Below are 19026 nucleotides of genomic sequence, written 5' to 3'. Positions count from 1 at the left end.
ATAATATTTACAATGCCATCGTCCCGCGCGGGCTTAAATAATATTAATAATACTATATTTTACTTATTTTTCCAGAAATATTAGATTCACACCTGGTGGGCCCCTAAAGGACCGACCAATAGAGGCGTTGAGTCACATCGTTGGTCGGCGTTCAATGACTAAGGAAAGTACAGAACCATGGGCCCGGTCCGGCTGAAAATAAACCTGAGATAAACGTGTCAAGTCACCGGCTTGACACAATTCGTGCTGGTCCGGTTTGGCTCAGGTCTAACTAAGTGCTGGGTCAAAAATATTTTTTTACTTGTATTAAAAAATTGCCAAATTGAATAATTTCAACAAAATAATTATTTTTTAAATAAATTCGGATAAGAAATTTTACGGGAAAAAAATGTCAAAACAATGCAAAATCTAGAAGTGACAATTAGTCGAACGTTTGGTGAAGGTCAAACTCAACTCTTCTTCGGTAGAATTGGTCAAGATCCGCTAACACAGGGAGAGATATTTCATAATTGACTTTACGAAAGTAAATAATAAATTAATTTACCATTTACCTAGGAAACGTATCTCACTTAAAATCTTAGGGGCGTTTGATTTAAGAAAATAGGGATGAGCAATATGAATAAAAGAAAATAATTATCATTGATAATATTTAGAAGATAGAAATAAAAATATAGATATAGGAATTATTATTTAAAATTGGATATAATCTTATTCTCGTGTTCCCTCTTCTATTCGATTCATTCATGAGTTTTAGGAATAAATTTTTTTATAATGTCAGAATAGACTACCCTAATATCCATATCTTTAAAATCAGTTGACGATTTTCCTTCACTACATATTACTCAAAACATCAAACCTATATTCAAAGAATATGAAGATGATAGATATAAACCATTTAAGATAATAATAAATGATAAATACTTTAGTAACATGTTAGAGTCACTATGTTTTAGTAGTATTTTTTTATTAATTCATTTGAATATTAAAGGGTTGCTTAGGCACGTTAGATGATACTTTTATTCCAATGACACCTCCTAAAGAAGAAAAACAACGCTATCGCACGAGGAAGAGAGATATAGCGACAAATGTGTTGGGAGTATGTTTCCCAAATATGCAGTTTATATATGTGTTACCTAGATGAAAAAGGTTATGCTCACGATGATTGAGTTATTCGTAATGTCATTAGCAAACCAATTGGTCTTAAAGTTCCTCAACGTATTTAAAAAGGTTGTGAATTAACCAACAATCCCTAATTTTAAATTCCCAAAATAAGTTGTTTGTTGTAGTGTTACATGTTTTGTTTTATTGTCGAAGGTTGTTACTATTTGGTTGATGCTGGTTATTGTAATTCTTCTGGATTTCTTGCGCCTTATCGTGGGCATAGGTATCATCTTAATGAGTTTGATGGTCATCGACCCGAGACTCCAGAAGAACATTTTAATATGAAGCACTCTAAAGCAAGAAATGTAATCGAGAGGTATTTTGGTTTGTTGAAGGAGTATTGGAAAATTCTAGCATCCCCTTCCTTTTTCGTAATACATACCCAAGTACGTATTATTATTTCCTACTGTCTACTCCATAATCTGTTTCATAAATTTATGAGTAAAGATCCTCAAGAATCTATAGAGGACAATGAAGAAAGCGAAAATGAGGGAAGTGATGATGATGAAGTGGAATATATATGAATAATTTCCCCAACTGACCAGTAGAATACATTCAAGAATATTATGACAATTGAAATGTTTAATAATCAGATAAATGGAGTATTCGGTATAGGATGACTACTGCATGTGTTTATGCTTTTATTGTATTTTGATTAGAATATTTTCAATGTGATATAGAATTTTGTATGACTCTGCTAGTTACCTTATGTACTGCCTAACTTTTTCAAGATTATTTGATATTTAAGTTTATATTTAAGTTTTTTAGTTATTATATAATGTGTATAATTATATTATTATACTTTTGGAATTTATTTTTCTTGAAACACAGTATGAGTGGATGTATGTTATTTAACTAATAAGGATAAAAAGGATAAAATTGAAAATTTGTTTGATTCTCATTATTGATGTTGATTTGAAACAAACATTATTAATTATAATTATATTTATTCTAGATTTTGAACCAAATAATGTAATTCTGATTCTTATTCCTATTGATCGTAATCAAATCTATTACTATTGATAAATTTGAACTAAATGTTCCCTAAATGTCAAAATTGCAAACGCATTTTTAGGTGTGCTAGTAATTTCCTATTATTGTAATTCCATTTTAAAATAATTTAGCATTAATTGTAAGTTTAACAAAGATCCCTTAAGTCGTTGGCTAGCGTAATTACTGCAACAATTGATCCAAGAATGCATTTAAACTTGTGAAATTCTTAAAAAGACTATTTAAATTTTAGATTTTTCTAATAACGTATTTATTTTTCATTTTATCTCTCTGGTCAACTATTATATTATTACATTTAAAGAATATCATTATAGTTGTATTTTAAAAATTAGCATCATTGTGATGGTGATGTTTATTTACAAAATGTAATACCACAATGAATTTTTTTAAATGTAATATGTGGTTGGCAGGGATGAAATAAAAGAAAAACAGATCCATTCTTTCTTACATTTAAAAGTTGCATAACTTTAAGTACGTTTTGATAAATTGCCGAGGTACTTCAATCTAGAAGTCAAATCTCTGGATTAGTACGGCTAATAGTTGACTTTTTAAGATAGTTGACCTTAAGGAACCTGGCAGCAGTTCGGAAAGTTAGTTTGTGCTCCCTGTTTTCAAACATTACGTCCGCCCACAAGATGCATGGATTAAATTTCTTGTGATTGTTCACCGACGATGGTTAGACTTTATCAGTGCAAGGCATCGTCAAAGAGCAATTTTTCCGGAAGAGAAAATTATACATTTGTTCAGTCACTCATACGGCCGCAAACTTGACCTGCCCAAGGTGGTTGAATTGCCCGTGTGGCTGCAAACTCAGTCCGCACGACAGCCAAGTCCTCATGCCAGTTGGGGCACATGTTGTGCCGCGAATGCCCTAGGCTTACAACGACAAGAGTTGGCCGCCTTTGATGTCATCGGCTCAAGTCACTGGGCCGTTAGGATCGATCCTAAGGTGGTCAAGGTGGGATCAGCGCATAAGGTTTTACGTCGGGTAAGACCCACTTCTATTAATAATTTTTTTAAATATTTATTGAATGAAAAATTAATTTAAAAAAATTTAATTATAAAATTTAAAATGATTATAGATTTTTTTATATAAGTATTAATAATATAAGAGAGAAATACTTAAGGGAGGATGATATCTTTTCTTCCTATGCTTTTTAATTCTTCTTAAATATTAAATTCACTTTTGGTTTATGTCTCATACTCAAACTTTTCACTTTCACCCACTTTGATAACTACCGATAGTCACCTTTCTAATTCTCACACTGTGATTTCTAGTATCATTGTCGCATCATTATGTCACCACCGATGTCCACTGACACTACACATGTGCTTAGACCCTTCGAGGCTTCAATTTAAATGGAATTTTCTGATTTGATCCATGTTAATTTAACTTGATGCATGATTAAATGAAAAATAATTTTAAACTACTCAATTAGTTTGTTTGATTTTTGTTATTATGATAAAAAATTTATTCGGTTAATAAAATTATTTTTATAGCATTAATTTTATTATTATTTTTATATAATATAATTATAAAGGGTTTATTTCCTTTTTACTAGACCTTTCAAAATTTAGGATCGATCGAGCTGAGCTATATACAAGGCACTTTTTCTTGCTTATGAAACCAGCTACTCCTTCAAATACTAGGAAGGCATGGAAGGTGCGATGCTTATCGGTATTGTTAGGGAGAACGTGCCTCTGATCGCCTCGATTGGAGCTTCATAGCGAAATTAAATCCTCTTGTCGATCTAGATCCCAGATTACTTGTGAAGAGTTATGCTTCTTTCATCATTCTCTAGAATAGCGAGATGGTAATTAACTCATATCTGAGTTTATCCTAGGATAGATTGGTAGATCTTGACAAGAGAACATAAGATATAATTGATGGAGGATCAATCAAATATGACCCCTTGAATGGAATTAGGTTCTATCAGTGACCACGTATGTAAAATTTAAAAATCTATATTTATTTTAGAGATACTTGTAACCACTAATTTTTTAATCCAAATTTCATCATTTAAGTTCTCAACTGAGCCTCAAATATATTATTATTATTATTATTATTATTATTTTTTTATGATATTTAGGGTATTTTTGACATTCTTTATAATTATGAGTTATAGTTAGTGACTATGTTAGAAAACGAAGAAAATAGCAAGCTAGAGATGTAGCTTGAAGGTTGATAAAGTGGAGACTCCACGTGATCCTACTACACCAGAGACTCAGTGCTGGGCCGGGAAGGGGTTCCCGGTATTAGTCCTTCGACGCTCAAATCAGTTTCGACAAGTGGAGAATAATAGAAAATTATAGCTAGAGCGTGTGAAATAACGAAGTTGTGCATACCATCGCCTGTAGATGGGAATCCCCTTTTATAGTGTCACTGTAGTCTCAAGGCGCACACATCTCAAAGCAGGTGCACATTTTCCCAAGTATCATAAGAAAAGACAAGTCCAAAAGTGTTCCTAATACCTTTCCTTAAGCGAGCATATAGATCCCTGATGTGACAGGCTGGAAGCATCTATCATACGATTTGCCTACAAAACATGCTCTGTTGTCAGTGACACAAACCTCTAAAAGGATACGAGGTGATACGTAGGTGGGTCCTATTGTAGGCCAACCGTTGGCTGCTCAGTCGGGACGCGCCCTGCTCGGTTGTGCTAAACAACGCAATGTCCCTTTACTTAGCTTTTCCGTAATCGAAGGGCTCCTCCCCTGAACTAATACACCGCCCCCTTGGCAGGGATGGTGGCTGAGGGATGTGCTATCTATTTATCTCGTAACCTTATGTTGTCCATTTGGCCCTGCTCGCCCGTTGTGCCATTCGGTCGGCCATAACTCAGCTGGCCGACTGACCTTGCCTGATCTTTACCTTCCTTGACTTTGACTTGCACGTCAGCCGGTTTTCCTTGCTTTGACCTATCTTTAGTGGGGCCCCTCTTCATCACTCTATCACAAGTCTTCCCCTCAAGTCTAGTCGAAGGAAGCTACAAGTTTGACTGACTGGACTGTTAGTATATTTTGAAACTCTTCTTCCCGATCAGGTGTTCTAGGGTTTAGAGCCGCCGCTCAGCTACAATCCTCACTGCTCAAGAGTTTATAGCCGCCACTCAGCTGCGTCATTCACACCACTCACCTCATGTCATTTGTCGAGAAGTTGTCTTTTCTCCGAGCGGAGATGCTAGAGTTTAGAACCATCGCTCGGCTATCGCATGCGCTTTAACTAACTTTCAACTTCCTTTTGGTCATTTTTCTGATCGACTATGTATACTCTAAGGTCGGTGCAACTCGGATCTATCGTGGGCAACACTTAGCTATTTTCCAACTTCATTCCGATCTATGCTCTCGCCCCTTACCCCCATGTAGTGCCTTTTAATGACCGCTGACATCACCATAATTTCTCGAAAATCGTTCAAAACCCCAACCATGAATGTAAAGCAAGCTTGGTCATGCCCTGTAATCATGCTTTCTCCTTCCTTATTAATGCCACTTATAATTGAATGTCACGTGTCACCTTTCCATGCCGCCGCATGTGTGATATGGCAGACGACTATTTAGATTTGATGTGATGGCTTCCTTTTCAAAATCAACGCCTGAGATCGAACCTTGTTTTCTAAAGCCTTGAATAAGACGACTCCGAGCAACCGCCCCTCAGGTTTTTAAACTCTTTGTCCTCCTTTTGATCCACTGTGTTGCCTTAATCTTCTCGTTTCTCTACTTTTGCTCATCTCCGACGACCCTTCTCCCGTAAGCTCCTTTTTCTTTCCTTCTTTTGATCTTTGATTTCCAGCCTTCATTCATGGCAGTCTCTCCTTCCCCACCCCAGTCGTCCTCGGGTTGTGACATACCTCCACCGAGTCCAAGTTTAACAGCGATGAGGTTGACCAAATGAAATTAATCTATCATTTTCCCGACGATCGCCAAATCGCCATTCCTTCTTGTTGGTGCAATATCCCTCAGGTCAAGGGTGACCTGGTTAACCAAGCTGAGTCTTGGTTAGGGTTTAGATGTTTGACAATAAGATATTGATCGAAGAAGAGTCAAGTAGGTCAAGGTTGACCGGATACTTGACTGGGAAGTCCTAACTGGCATGTTAGGCAGAAGGAAATCCTGGTGAGTGAAGCCAAGTGAAAGTCCTAGTGAGTGAAGCTAGGCAGAAGGAAATCCTGGTGAGTGAAGCCAGGTGAAAGTCCTAGTGAGTGAAGCTAGGCAGATGGAAAACCCTAGTGAGTGAAGCTAGGTGAAAGTCCTGGTGAGTGAAGCCAGGCAAGGAAGGAAATCCAGATGGATCAAGGATGATCGGACATCTGGTGTTGGGAGGTCCAAGTAGATCAAAGGGATTGACTGGATACTTGGCAAGGAAGGAAGTCCAGATGGGTCAAGGTTGACCAGACATCTGGTAGAAGTCCAAGTAGGTCAATGGAGTGACCGGATACTTGGCACGACGAGTAAAAGTCCAAGTGGGTCAAAGGGATTGACCGGACACTTGGTGGGAAGTCCTGGCAGGTCAAGGGAGTGACCAGATGCGAGGCATGATGTACCAACAGGTCAAGGTTGACTGGATGTTGGTTAGGGAGGTTTGGGACTTGGTTTTGGGCAAAAACCAAGTGCTGGATCGATCCGTGGATCGATCCAGGATGTGGATCGATCAGTGGATCGATCCAGATACTTCCCAGCGAACAGAAAGCTTCTGGATCGATCCGTGGATCGATCCAGAGGTCCCGATCGATCAGCCGATCGATCGGGACGATGCTGCTTCGCGCGATAAGCGCTGGATCGATCCGTGGATCGATCCAGGCGCGTTTCCAGAGCACAGAGGCGCTCTGGATTGATCCGTGGATCGATCCAAAGCCTCCCCGATCGATTCGGAACATTTGAATCGATCGGGATCCGACCGTTGCGTCGTGTTTAAAGCCGCAGGCGAGCGTGGTCTTCGGCATCCTTTCACGAGCTCTTCTCAGATTCATTCCAGCTCCTCCACAGCTCTCTACAAGCACGTGATCGCCAGTTCTTGAAGGTTCTTGGAGGCTTTCCAAGTCAAGAGGCGGATCTATTGCAAGAGGAAGAAGTTAGGGTTAGAGTTTTTACTGCACATCTTGTAAGCTTTTGCTTAACTTGTATTTCCCTTTCTTCTTCTTGTATTGAGAGTGTTGTAGGGCTTCTCCGCCTTTGGTAGTTACCATAAAGGAGTGTTATTCATAGTGGAGGGTGTGTGCGTTGGTGTGGATCCTTGGATTAGTCACCTCTTGTGAGGTGGATACCAAGTAAAATCCTAGCGTTAGCGTTTTGTTTCTGTATTTTCCGCTGCACATCCAAGAAGAAACAAGCAACGCCAAGCAACGAAGCGCACCGAGCGAACGCGACGAGCTATTCACCCCCCCTCTAGCTACTTTTGGTCCTAACAAGTGGTATCAGAGCGAGGCCGCTCTTCACCGGAATCATCGCCGGAAGGGTCAAGCATATCAAGAAAAGCTAGAGGGTGAAGAAGTTGGAGCAAATTCTTCAAGTTCAAGATTTTATCAAGCTCAACTTCAAGATGCAATTCCAAGATGGACTTGGATTTGACACAAGGGTGGCTCCACCATACACTTCTACAAGTTTTGATTCTTGGAGATCAAGAATCGAAAACTTTCTTATGATGGAGATAGAGCAATGGTTTGCTCTAATGGAAGGCTTCAAAGCTCCAACGAACTCCAAGGGCAAGCTTCTAAAGAAAAGCAGATGGAGCTCGGAGCAAATTCAAAGGCGAGGCAAATGACAAAGTGACCAAGCTTTTGGTCAACTTATTGCCTAGCCACATCTTGGCTCAAGTTGGAGAATTCGAAGATGCCAAGGAGCTTTGGAGTAAATTGGCCAAGCTTCATGAAGAGATCCCCTCCACTGTACAAGATCAAGAAGAATCCAGAGAGGGTGACTCTTTGGAGCAAGACCAAGAGGAGGATTCCGAGGTTGAAAAATGCTCAACCTCCGAAGAAGAAGAAATCCAAGAAGCTTCATCCTCAAGGGAATGCAACGAAGGGAACAAGGAGAAAGCATACTCCTTGTTTAATATTCAAGATGATGAAGCCTCCACCTCTAGGATTGAGGGGGAGCAATCCTTGGTGACGCCGGATCAAGAAGAAGGAGAAGCTTCTACATCCGGGTCAAGAGATGAAGAGGAGGAAGAAGATTCTACCTCCACAAGTCAAGAAAAATCAAATGGAGGAGTATCAAGGTCCGATCAAGAGGAAGCCTCTACCTCCGGATCCAAAGAAAAAGATGCCACCCCTACAAGCAAAGGTATAAATATTTCAATTAATAATAAAAATCATATTATATGCTTTGAATGTAGGGAACATGGGCACTACAAGAGCAAGTGCCCTAAATTAGCCAAGAAGAAGGGCCAAGTGGCACAAAAGGGCAAGGTGAAGCCCAAGGAGACCATCCCCAACACAAAGAAGAGCAAGGAGCATATTATATGCTTCTCTTGCAATCAAAAGGGGCATTATCGTAGTCAATGCCCCAAAGGGAAGAAGAAGGTCAAGGCTCAAGGAGGCACTAGTCAAGGGGGAGCCTCCAAGGTAAAAAGGAAGGTAACTTTCATTGAGCCTATTCCTTTGCAAAATGGTAAAAAGCATGATAGTTCAAATTTTTATCATTTTAATGCAATTTACCATAAGAATAGAAAGCATGAGGGCTTTAAGGAAAAGCATGTGGCCCTACATGCTAAGACTATCACTCCTAGGGTTAGGAATGTAGGTAAAAGTCTAGGCAATAACTCTAAGGATTTTAGATACAAGCCCAGAAACCAAAATGCTCATGGACTTAATGAAAACCAAATTCTAAGGATTTAATGATAGAAAATCAAGTCTTGAGATCAAGACTTGATAAAATGGAAAAGACCCTAAAAGGATGGAAAATATCCTAAAAGGGCAAAATGAGCAAAACCTAGGGCTAGGAAAGTCAAAGCCATCAAATAGCCATAGAGGTTTGGGATACAAACCAAAGGCTAAGAAGGATGTGCCTAGTTATCATAGGGTTCCATATAGTTATGGAACAAACCCTAGGTTTAGTGGTCAAGTCAAGAATACTAGGAAGTCATCCCTAAGAGTATTTTTGCAACCAAAGTGACTAAGACTTCTAAGAAGTCTAAGAAAGTCACTAACAAGGTCACAAGGGAGGCTATCCCTAGGGTTGACCTAGAAAATGTGACCAAGGCTTCTAAGAAGCCCAACAAGGTCACTAGGAAGGTATCTAGGGAAGTTATCCCTAGTGAGTACCTAGAGCATCCAAGGAGCACCAATAGGTGTTGGGTTCCTAGGAGCATCTTCTCTACCCCATAAATGGGTTAGAGAGTGTCAACTCCAATTAGAAGGGTAGTTAGCCCAACTTTGAGGAAATTGACACTCAAGGAGCATTTTCAAGGTTTTTGTTAACCTTTGAAAATGAAATGGAACTATTATTTACTCCTTGAAAGAGTAAAATGTGCCTAGTGGTGAAAATTTGATTTTAATCTTAAAAGGCACATATTGGGAAATTCATAAGAGCTACCAAGTTGAGATTTTGGTATGTTCTTAGAAAATTGAAGGATATTGAAGCCTTATGTTGAAGTGCTACTCTTGTGGAAAAATGAAATATGCCAACATTTGAGGATATGCTTAATTTCGATTGGCATAAATTAATCAAGGGAATTAGAAATGCCAAGTTAGGTTTTGGCGTTTTCTTGACGCACTTAAGGGCAATCTAGGTTTAAGTTGTAAGTTTAGCTAAGGTTTTAAGGATACTTAGATAGCTAATCTAGGTATACTTTATTTATGCTAAATCTTGCCATGATTGTTTGCCCATCATATGCCATGACATCATGTCTACTTTTGCATTCATGACTTATCATGAAAAATACAAAAATACCATGTCATGACATTCATACATCATGTAGTTATAGGATATTTTCTTTTGAAAATTATTTCCTTTTGATGTATGACATAACATTATCATGCATTTAGTTTAATTCCTTGTAATTAAGGACAAAAGGCATTTAACAACAATTATTAACAAGTGACATCCTTGGTGGATGTCTAGTATATATCTAAAATGCCTAGATAGATATGCATGATCCCTAGAATAGGGCAAAACCAAAATCTTACATCTCACAAGGACTATAAGATGACTTGTATGTGTTTTAGTGCACATCAGATACAAGTGAGATGTTAGGAAGATGAACAAAACTCAAAATGTTGATTTAGTGCATTCTTTTGAGTTTTAGGTTCATCAAAACACATAGTTATGTGTTTTCCCATCATTGGGAAAGCTAATGTACAAGTCATGTGCATTAAGCCCAAGGAATATGGTGGGATATTGGTTTTAAAAATTTTTTCAAAATGATTTTGGAAAACCTTGGTGAAGGCTATCTTTTGATAGTAATCACCATTGAATAGTTAGACACAAACTTGAAGAAAACACTAAAGTTTTTGCAAGTTTTCAAGTTTGTGTCAATCTTTGAAAAGATGATGTATTTTCATAGAAAACTATTTTTCCTTGATAATATATGCCCTAAACAATGTCTACACGAAATTTCATAATTTTTGAATTTTGTAGAATTTTCTAGGGTTTCGTTGACTGAAATGGAATTTCAGCAACTATCGAGCTCGATCGATCCATGGATCGATTGGGTGCTGAATCGATCCATGGATCGATTCGGGCACTCGAGAGGACAGATGTGCTCTGGATCGATCACCGATCGATCCAGGTAGTCTGAATCGATCAGTGGATCGATTCAGAAAGGTTCAATCGATTGGAACCCAACTCCAATAGATCCAAGTTGCTGATTTTGGCTGGGAAAGTCTGATTTCAGCACTTTGAACCTATTTTAGTCTAGGTAACCATTCCAAACCCTTAAAATACATTTGTATACATAAAAAGGGTGTTTTCGTGTTGAAAACAAGGATGAAATGGTAAAGGAAGGCTAAGTTGAAGTTTAGGTTGAGGTTTGTTTCAAATTTTGAACATTTGAACCTCAAAACTTCTAAATCTGGGTTTCCTAAAGGTTTAGGGATTCCAAGTCATTGTTGGTGCAATGACAGAAGTTACCACCATGTCTTTAGGGGGAGGGACTCTTTAAAGACATGAAAATTATTTTTCATAAACCTTGGAAGGTGGTTAACCTTCTGTTGTGAACTTGCTCAAGGTTGAGCATTTAAACTTGAAATGGGGGTAAATGGGGAGTGGATATCCTCATCATTTCAAGTGGCAACTCAAGTGGTTGAAAATGCTCAAGGTTGGGTATTTGTCAACATTGAGGGAAAAGTTAAGGATAATGAAGGGTATGAGACCTTCAATATTGAGTTGATCACAATGAGTGAAACTGTGATCACGATGAGCAACTCTTCAGGGGGAGAGTCTTCAACAAATGGAGTTGTTGAAGTGTGCCCAAAATTGGAGCATAGGTTGATGTGTGTCCAAAGACGGGTTGATGTTTTTTGTAGGGGGTTGATGTGTGCCAATAGGGGGAGAATGAAAGGAAGTAAGTTAGGTTTTCATTACCTAGAGGGAGTTTGCCCTCTTAGGGGGAGAATGGAAAGCTTAATTTATGGGTTCATTACCTAGTGGCATGAAGAAGGAGGCTATAGGATTAGCCTAACTTACATGTGGGATTGTAAGTGTTATTGTGGTATTGTCAAACATCAAAAAGGGGGAGATTGTTGGTGCAATATCCCTCAGGTCAAGGGTGACCTGGTTAACCAAGCTGAGTCTTGGTTAGGGTTTAGATGTTTGACAATAAGATATTGATCGAAGAAGAGTCAAGTAGGTCAAGGTTGACCGGATACCTGACTGGGAAGTCCTAACTGGCATGTTAGGCAGAAGGAAATCCTGGTGAGTGAAGCCAGGTGAAAGTCCTAGTGAGTGAAGCTAGGCAGAAGGAAATCCTGGTGAGTGAAGCCAGGTGAAAGTCCTAGTGAGTGAAGCTAGGCAGATGGAAAACCCTAGTGAGTGAAGCTAGGTGAAAGTCCTGGTGAGTGAAGCCAGGCAAGGAAGGAAATCCAGATGGATCAAGGATGATCGGACATCTGGTGTTGGGAGGTCCAAGTAGATCAAAGGGATTGACTGGATACTTGGCAAGGAAGGAAGTCCAGATGGGTCAAGGTTGACCAGACATCTGGTAGAAGTCCAAGTAGGTCAATGGAGTGACCGGATACTTGGCACGATGAGTAAAAGTCCAAGTGGGTCAAAGGGATTGACCGGACACTTGGTGGGGAGTCCTGGCAGGTCAAGGGAGTGACCAGATGCGAGACATGATGTACCAACAGTCAAGGTTGACCGGATGTTGGTTAGGGAGGTTTGGGACTTGGTTTGGGCAAAACCAAGTCGGATCGATCCGTGGATCGATCCAGATGTGGATCGATCGGTGGATCGATCCGGATACTTCCGGTCATCAGAAGCTCGGATCGATCCGTGGATCGATCGAGGTCCCGATCGATCGGCCGATCGATCGGGACGATGCTGCGATAAGCGCCGGATCGATCCGTGGATCGATCCAGCGCTTTCCAGAAAGGTCGGATCGATCCGTGGATCGATCCAGCCTCGATCGATTCGGAACATTTGAATCGATCGGGATCCGACCGTTGCGTCGTGTTTAAAGCCGCAGGCGAGCGTGGTCTTCGGCATCCTTTCACGAGCTCTTCTCAGATTCATTCCAGCTCCTCCACAGCTCTCTACAAGCACGTGATCGCCAGTTCTTGAAGGTTCTTGGAGGCTTTCCAAGTCAAGAGGCGGATCTATTGCAAGAGGAAGAAGTTAGGGTTAGGGTTTTTACTGCACATCTTGTAAGCTTTTGCTTAACTTGTATTTCCCTTTCTTCTTCTTGTATTGAGAGTGTTGTAGGGCTTCTCCGCCTTTGGTAGTTACCATAAAGGAGTGTTATTCATAGTTGAGGGTGTGTGCGTTGGTGTGGATCCTTGGATTAGTCACCTCTTGTGAGGTGGATACCAAGTAAAATCCTAGCGTTAGCGTTTTGTGTTTGTTTCTGTATTTTCCGCTGCACATCCAAGAAGAAACAAGCAACGCCAAGCAACCAAGCGCACCGAGCGAACGCGACGAGCTATTCACCCCCCCTCTAGCTACTTTTGGTCCTAACAAGTAAAATTAATCTATCATTTTCCCGACGATCGCCAAATCGCCATTCCTTCTGCCTATGACTTCCCTCAGACGCCCCATCCGATTTTCTTTCCTTCTTCAAAGACCAATTTTTTGTCGGCCTACGCTTTCCCATTTATCCTTTTTTCTTTGAAGTTTGTAGATATTTTCATATTCCACTGCATTAATTAGTACCTAATTCTTTTAGACTGTTGTGCGGGGTTGTCGTGTTATTCCATCTGTACGAGATTCCCCTAGAACCCTGCATATTTCATTACTCTTGCTATCCAAAGCTATCTGAGCCAGACACTTTTCTTTTGAAGCCCAAGTAGGCACTGTTTATTTTGACAAAATGCCCTCCTCCAATGAGTACTGGAAAGAGCATTACTTCTATGTTCATCTCCCCGACTGGCCAGACTTTTCGATCGGTTAGTAGATAGAATTGTCAAAGCCTCCTTCACTTGGGAGATATCGAGGCTAGTGGGCTTACTTCCAAGCAGCTGCAAGCCTGGCTGGTTAGAAGTACCATATACACGGCTGCCCATCCCTCTCGGCACATCTTTTTTTTTCTTTATGTCATTTTTGAATCTAATTAATTTCTTTCTCTTTTTTGCAGATCAAATTATGAATCGAGCGTTGCTGAGCGGCAAGTGTAAGCTTGTCGATGCATATATCAATGCTAAAGGAGTGGGCGAGTTAGAGAGTCGCGGCCTATTGCCGGTTGAGCATTCAGATGAGCCCACTGGCGAAGCAGGGTGAAGTCGAGTGGCAGCCCATGGCGTCGATCGCTATTCCGTTAGAATCAGCCACGTTGGGCAAGCCATTGATCCAACGCCGCAAGCGACACCAAACATAATCCTCTTCCCACTCGACGACTTCGACTTTGCAGGCCCGTGCTTTAGCAATGACCTCCAGACCTCCTTCTGGGGGGGGAGGGAATCCTCCACTTCTGCGATTCCTGAGAGGGAGGCTATGTTGCCTACTCCCCCTTCTTCCGACCGAACCCCCTTGTTGTTCGTGTTGCCGACCGGGACAACACTTATGTCACCGATCACCTATCTTCCACCTCCGCCGGTTAGCACAAAAGCACCCATTTTCATTATTTGCTCCTCCATGATATCTAAATCTAAGGGTCTGGCCACCTCGGAGCCCTTAGATTCGAGTGACCGCAGACATATCAGGGCCATCATTAGCTTGTCCACCGATGAGTGGCGCCACCCAGACGATGCCGAGCCGCACTCCCTTGACCACCAAATCAACATTCAAGGTCCCTTAGCACAAACCTGGGCAAACGCTAGGGTCTGAGCATCTACCATTTCGCCCAAGGAGCTCGCTGACAACTTCACTCAAAAATCGACTAGAGCAAGTTTTTATCTGGAGTCTCTCATACACTTTCCTAGTCAGCGCTAATTGGATTCTTTTGACTGTAGTTCTGGGTGGAGAGTCTGCCTATGTGTTAGAGGCTGACCTTCTTGGAACACGAGAACTAGTAGTTTCGAGTACCGGTCGGGCAAACAGACACTTCTCAAGCTCGAGTGGAGCAGCTAATTGCGGAGGTGACTCAACTGAAAAAAACACTTGGATATGAGCTCCGAACAACTGTTGGGGTCCGAGCTGGTGCTTATAGTGGAGAAGAACAAAAATCATGAACATGCCTTCCATCTCGACTGGCTTACAAAGCAGGCCCACCATTTTGAGTCAAAGATCAATTCTGCCAAAGCCAAGAAATTCCGAGCCATTGAAAACATGGAAATAAAAAACAAGGAGGTTCAGGTCTTGGCAAAGAAGCTTAAAGAGGCAGAAGCTTCGTTGGCGGCTGAACTACAGAGCAAGCGATGAGTGAGCTCCAGCTCGAGGAGTATAAGTGAATAATAAGTGAAAAAGATGCAGAGCTGGCTGCGCTGAAGGCTAAGTTGGAGGCATCCAAGATTAAATTTAGCAAGTTCAAGAAGGAGGAACCCGACACTACAAGAAATTTGGGATTTAACTACACCCATTTAACAACGATTTTATTGTAAACTGTTGTTGTTGACCTTTTTTTATAAAAGACAACAATTTTTAAAAAACTGTTGTCTTATGTATGTCAAAGACAACGGTGTTTTATAACTGTTGTCTTTGAGTTTATTTTTTGGACCTATGACAACGGTTTTAATTAACCGTTGTCTATTAATGTTTCTTATATGGTAATAGACAATGATTTTATTAAATTATTGTCTATTGAATATTATTGAATCCCCCCAAAATAATAATAATAAACAATAATTTTGGGTTATACTAAACTTTTGTCTTTAATTATTTTTTTTACACACACAAAACCTAGGTAGCCTCCACGAACAAACCCCACGACGCCAAATCCCTCCTCCGCGCCTCCTCCGTCAAAACCCTCTGCGCCTCTTCCGTCTCTTCTCCGCAACATTGGTCGCGCCTCCTCCACCTCTTCCTCGTGCTCGTGCTCCCTTGGTCGAAGAGCTGTCAGGTGTTTCTCTTTCTCGATCTTCATTACTTGCTCTGATTCTCCCTTTTTGTTCACTTTGTCTTTTTGTTTCCATGGAGAGAAATTAAAGGGTGCTTTCTGAGGTCTAAATTCATGGATAATTGTCTCCTAAGTCATGCATGGTGGCTCTTGTGCTGGTGTGGATCCATTCAATCGATATGGTGTGTGGCTTTTAATGAGATGAGTATATTTCTTTTGGGGGAAAGGATTTTTGTTTAACGAAAATCACTGTTTGACTGATTTGATTCTCTTTCTTCTCTCTTTTCTAGCTATCATCTTCTTCCTTTCCTCTTTTATCTCTTCTTCATACAGATTCAAAGGTAGATCTTTGAGTTCTTCAAACATCAAGATGTGAGATTCACGTTCCATCTCTGACTAGAAAAACCTCAGCTTCTCTCTGGTATGACCTTGTCTTTCTTAAGGTTCTATTTTCTTATCAATTTGGTGCTTGATGTTAAGCTTATTTGAGGGTTCATTAGCATTGAGCAAGATGTGAGTTCATATATTCTTTTTATTATGCATTTAATTTAGTCATAAAACACTCCTATATCAACTATGTGAATGTATATATAAAGGGAATTAAGATTATTTAATTCGAACAAAGGAAGGAAAGGAAGAAAGCATGTACACATGAGAAGTAATCAAGGTATGTGTACTTCTATTTCATTCAAATATTTTAATGTGTGTATTGGTCATTAACAATTTGACAAATAAATAAAGAAAAACAGTTAGATACTGGTTAAGTAGGGTGATCTGATCCAACCAAAGATTATGTTTAGCCGATTTCAATGATCAATCAAGAAAATGGCTTGGTGACTTTTCTGTCTATTGGAGACTTAACATGCAAGTTGAAGACAATTCATAGCATGTCGTAAATGCTACAACAAGTAAGCGTGAAAGCATCTGATTATAGTACTATCTTGGATTTAGCTATTCATCTTAGTTTACTAAGCTTGTTCATTATTCTTGTTTAGCTATTCTCCATCATGCATTTTCCCTTTTTAGGCCAACAAATACATTAGCTCACCTAAGACTATGCTAATTATTCTCAACATGGCTAACTTGATTCAGTTAATACTTAGATGCACCTCTTCATTGGTCCAAATGAAGCTTTGATGGATATGTTTAAACTAATGGTATGTAGATAATACTTTGAATATTTCTTCCCCTTGTCACCATATTGATACTCGAAAATTATGTATCTTGTTCGTATCAAGTTTAGAATATGCAATTATACTGAACAATCAGGTACGACTCCATATTTTGAAATTGCATGTAATGACATAATAAGTTATTTTCCTAATCCTTTAGCCTCGGCACAATGTTCAACAAAGTGGGAACATTGCATATGTTGTTGAGCACTATTGTATTTATATGTGTAGTGTTGTTGAGCACCGCTGGAAAATAGAATGGTATCCATTCTATTTTGGTTTGCACAAAATGGTCTCCATTCCTGGTAATCTACTTTTGTGAGAATAAAAGTTGTTTCTTTTTCAATTGCTGTGTAAATTTGGTTGATCATGTTCTTCCTTGTAATCTACTTTTAATGCTAATTTCTTTCTATAAAATACCTCTGATTATTTTAATGACTTTTGACTATTTCCATTTTGGTATTGTAGGTAGAAATGTGGTTCTCTGAGTCACATTCATTATGTTGGTAGAAGTCTGTTTATTTGAATAACTTGCTCCCTCTTTCCATGTTCTCCTGTCTTCTTAGAAATTTGACGAATTGGAGTGGACGCGCCTTAGTTTTTCATGGAGGATGCATTGTACAAATAAGCAACAGTCGAGTCTTGGTGTCTATATACAAGATAACAGAGTTTGGCGAAGCATGTTGCATTGTTTTCAAAAAGCACGTCATATTATGAACATGAAAGGCATCAATTTGGCGAAGCATGTCACAAATACTGCATGTTTTATGTTTTCATTGGAGAAACTATTGTTAAGTCTACTTGTAACTAAATCCTTATATGACTCATTTTTTGTTACAATATCTTGTAGTTTAAGATGGGTAATTAATGTTATTATCACTTTTTATTAATGTGAAGTATGTTTATAATGTTATTGTTGTTATTGAATTGGATTGATCCCTATATTCTTTAATTATTTAAATAATTTATCTTTTAAATATAAGATAATGATTTTTTTAAACTATTGTCAAACTATTGAAAACACAATAGTTTTTTTGTTGTCGTCAAAATAAAAGACAACAGTTTTTATTTCTTATCAAACTGTTGTCTATTTTACCCAAAGACAATGTTTTAAATCTGTTGCTAAACTGTTGTTGATCGCGCTAAACGCTAACGGTGAAAAACTGTTATCTTTGAGTACCTCTTTTAACAACACAGCTTTTAACAACAGTTCTTTAGGGCTTACAACAACGGTAAAAAATTGTTGCTGAATCCAAAATTTCTTGTAGTGCGATCGACTGGAATCTTTCCCGGTAAAGCACCTTCGCTCCCAAGATTTCAACGAAATGTTCACCAACCGAACCCTCCGCCTCTTTGACTACAGTATTGATGGAACCCTCCAATAACTGAAGGACAACAGTTATCTTTCCCTCGATCTGCCAAACAAAATTATAAAAAGGAAGAAGATCTTAGATTCACTACTGAATGCCATGCTCGACTACCTTGTGTAGTTTTTTCACTAAGTTTATTGACAACCTCCACTGAAAGCACTTTGTAAAAAATTTCTAAGTATGAATCGATGAGCACCCGTTCAACGCTTTTAAGTTCTCTATTGTGGGGCTTTTTCAATCTTTCAACTTAGCCTTAGTGTACTTGACTTGGTTTTTATATTTGTCCATATATTATGTAGAATGAGAGTTGATCTCGGCTGAGCATCACATGCATCTTGAGTATTAAGTGCAAGTGCTTTGCTTGCTGATATCACAGCCGAACAACAAGTAAGTTTTTGACACTTAACGTGAGGGCTTATCTTATTTATAATTTTCCTAAATGGGTCAAGAGTCTTTGACACTTAGCACGAGGGCTTAGCTCACTTATAACTCTCTCGAATGGATCAAGAGTTTTTGACAAGCTCGGTTTGAAACCTGGGGCTTATACTTATATGGCGCGAGAGCATACTCGCTTACAACATGGTTGATCGACATATGAGCCTGGGACAGGCCTGGTCTGAAACCTGGGGGCTATAATATTAAGGCGCGAGGGTATGCTTGCTTATAGCATAGCTGATTGACACGTGAGTCTAGAACAGGCCCATTCTAAAATTTGAGGGCTATAATCTTA

This window comes from Zingiber officinale, chromosome 10A (genome assembly GCF_018446385.1).
Source record: "Zingiber officinale cultivar Zhangliang chromosome 10A, Zo_v1.1, whole genome shotgun sequence".
NCBI classification, from domain to species: domain Eukaryota; kingdom Viridiplantae; phylum Streptophyta; class Magnoliopsida; order Zingiberales; family Zingiberaceae; genus Zingiber; species Zingiber officinale.
Note: the sequence above shows the minus strand (reverse complement) of the source record.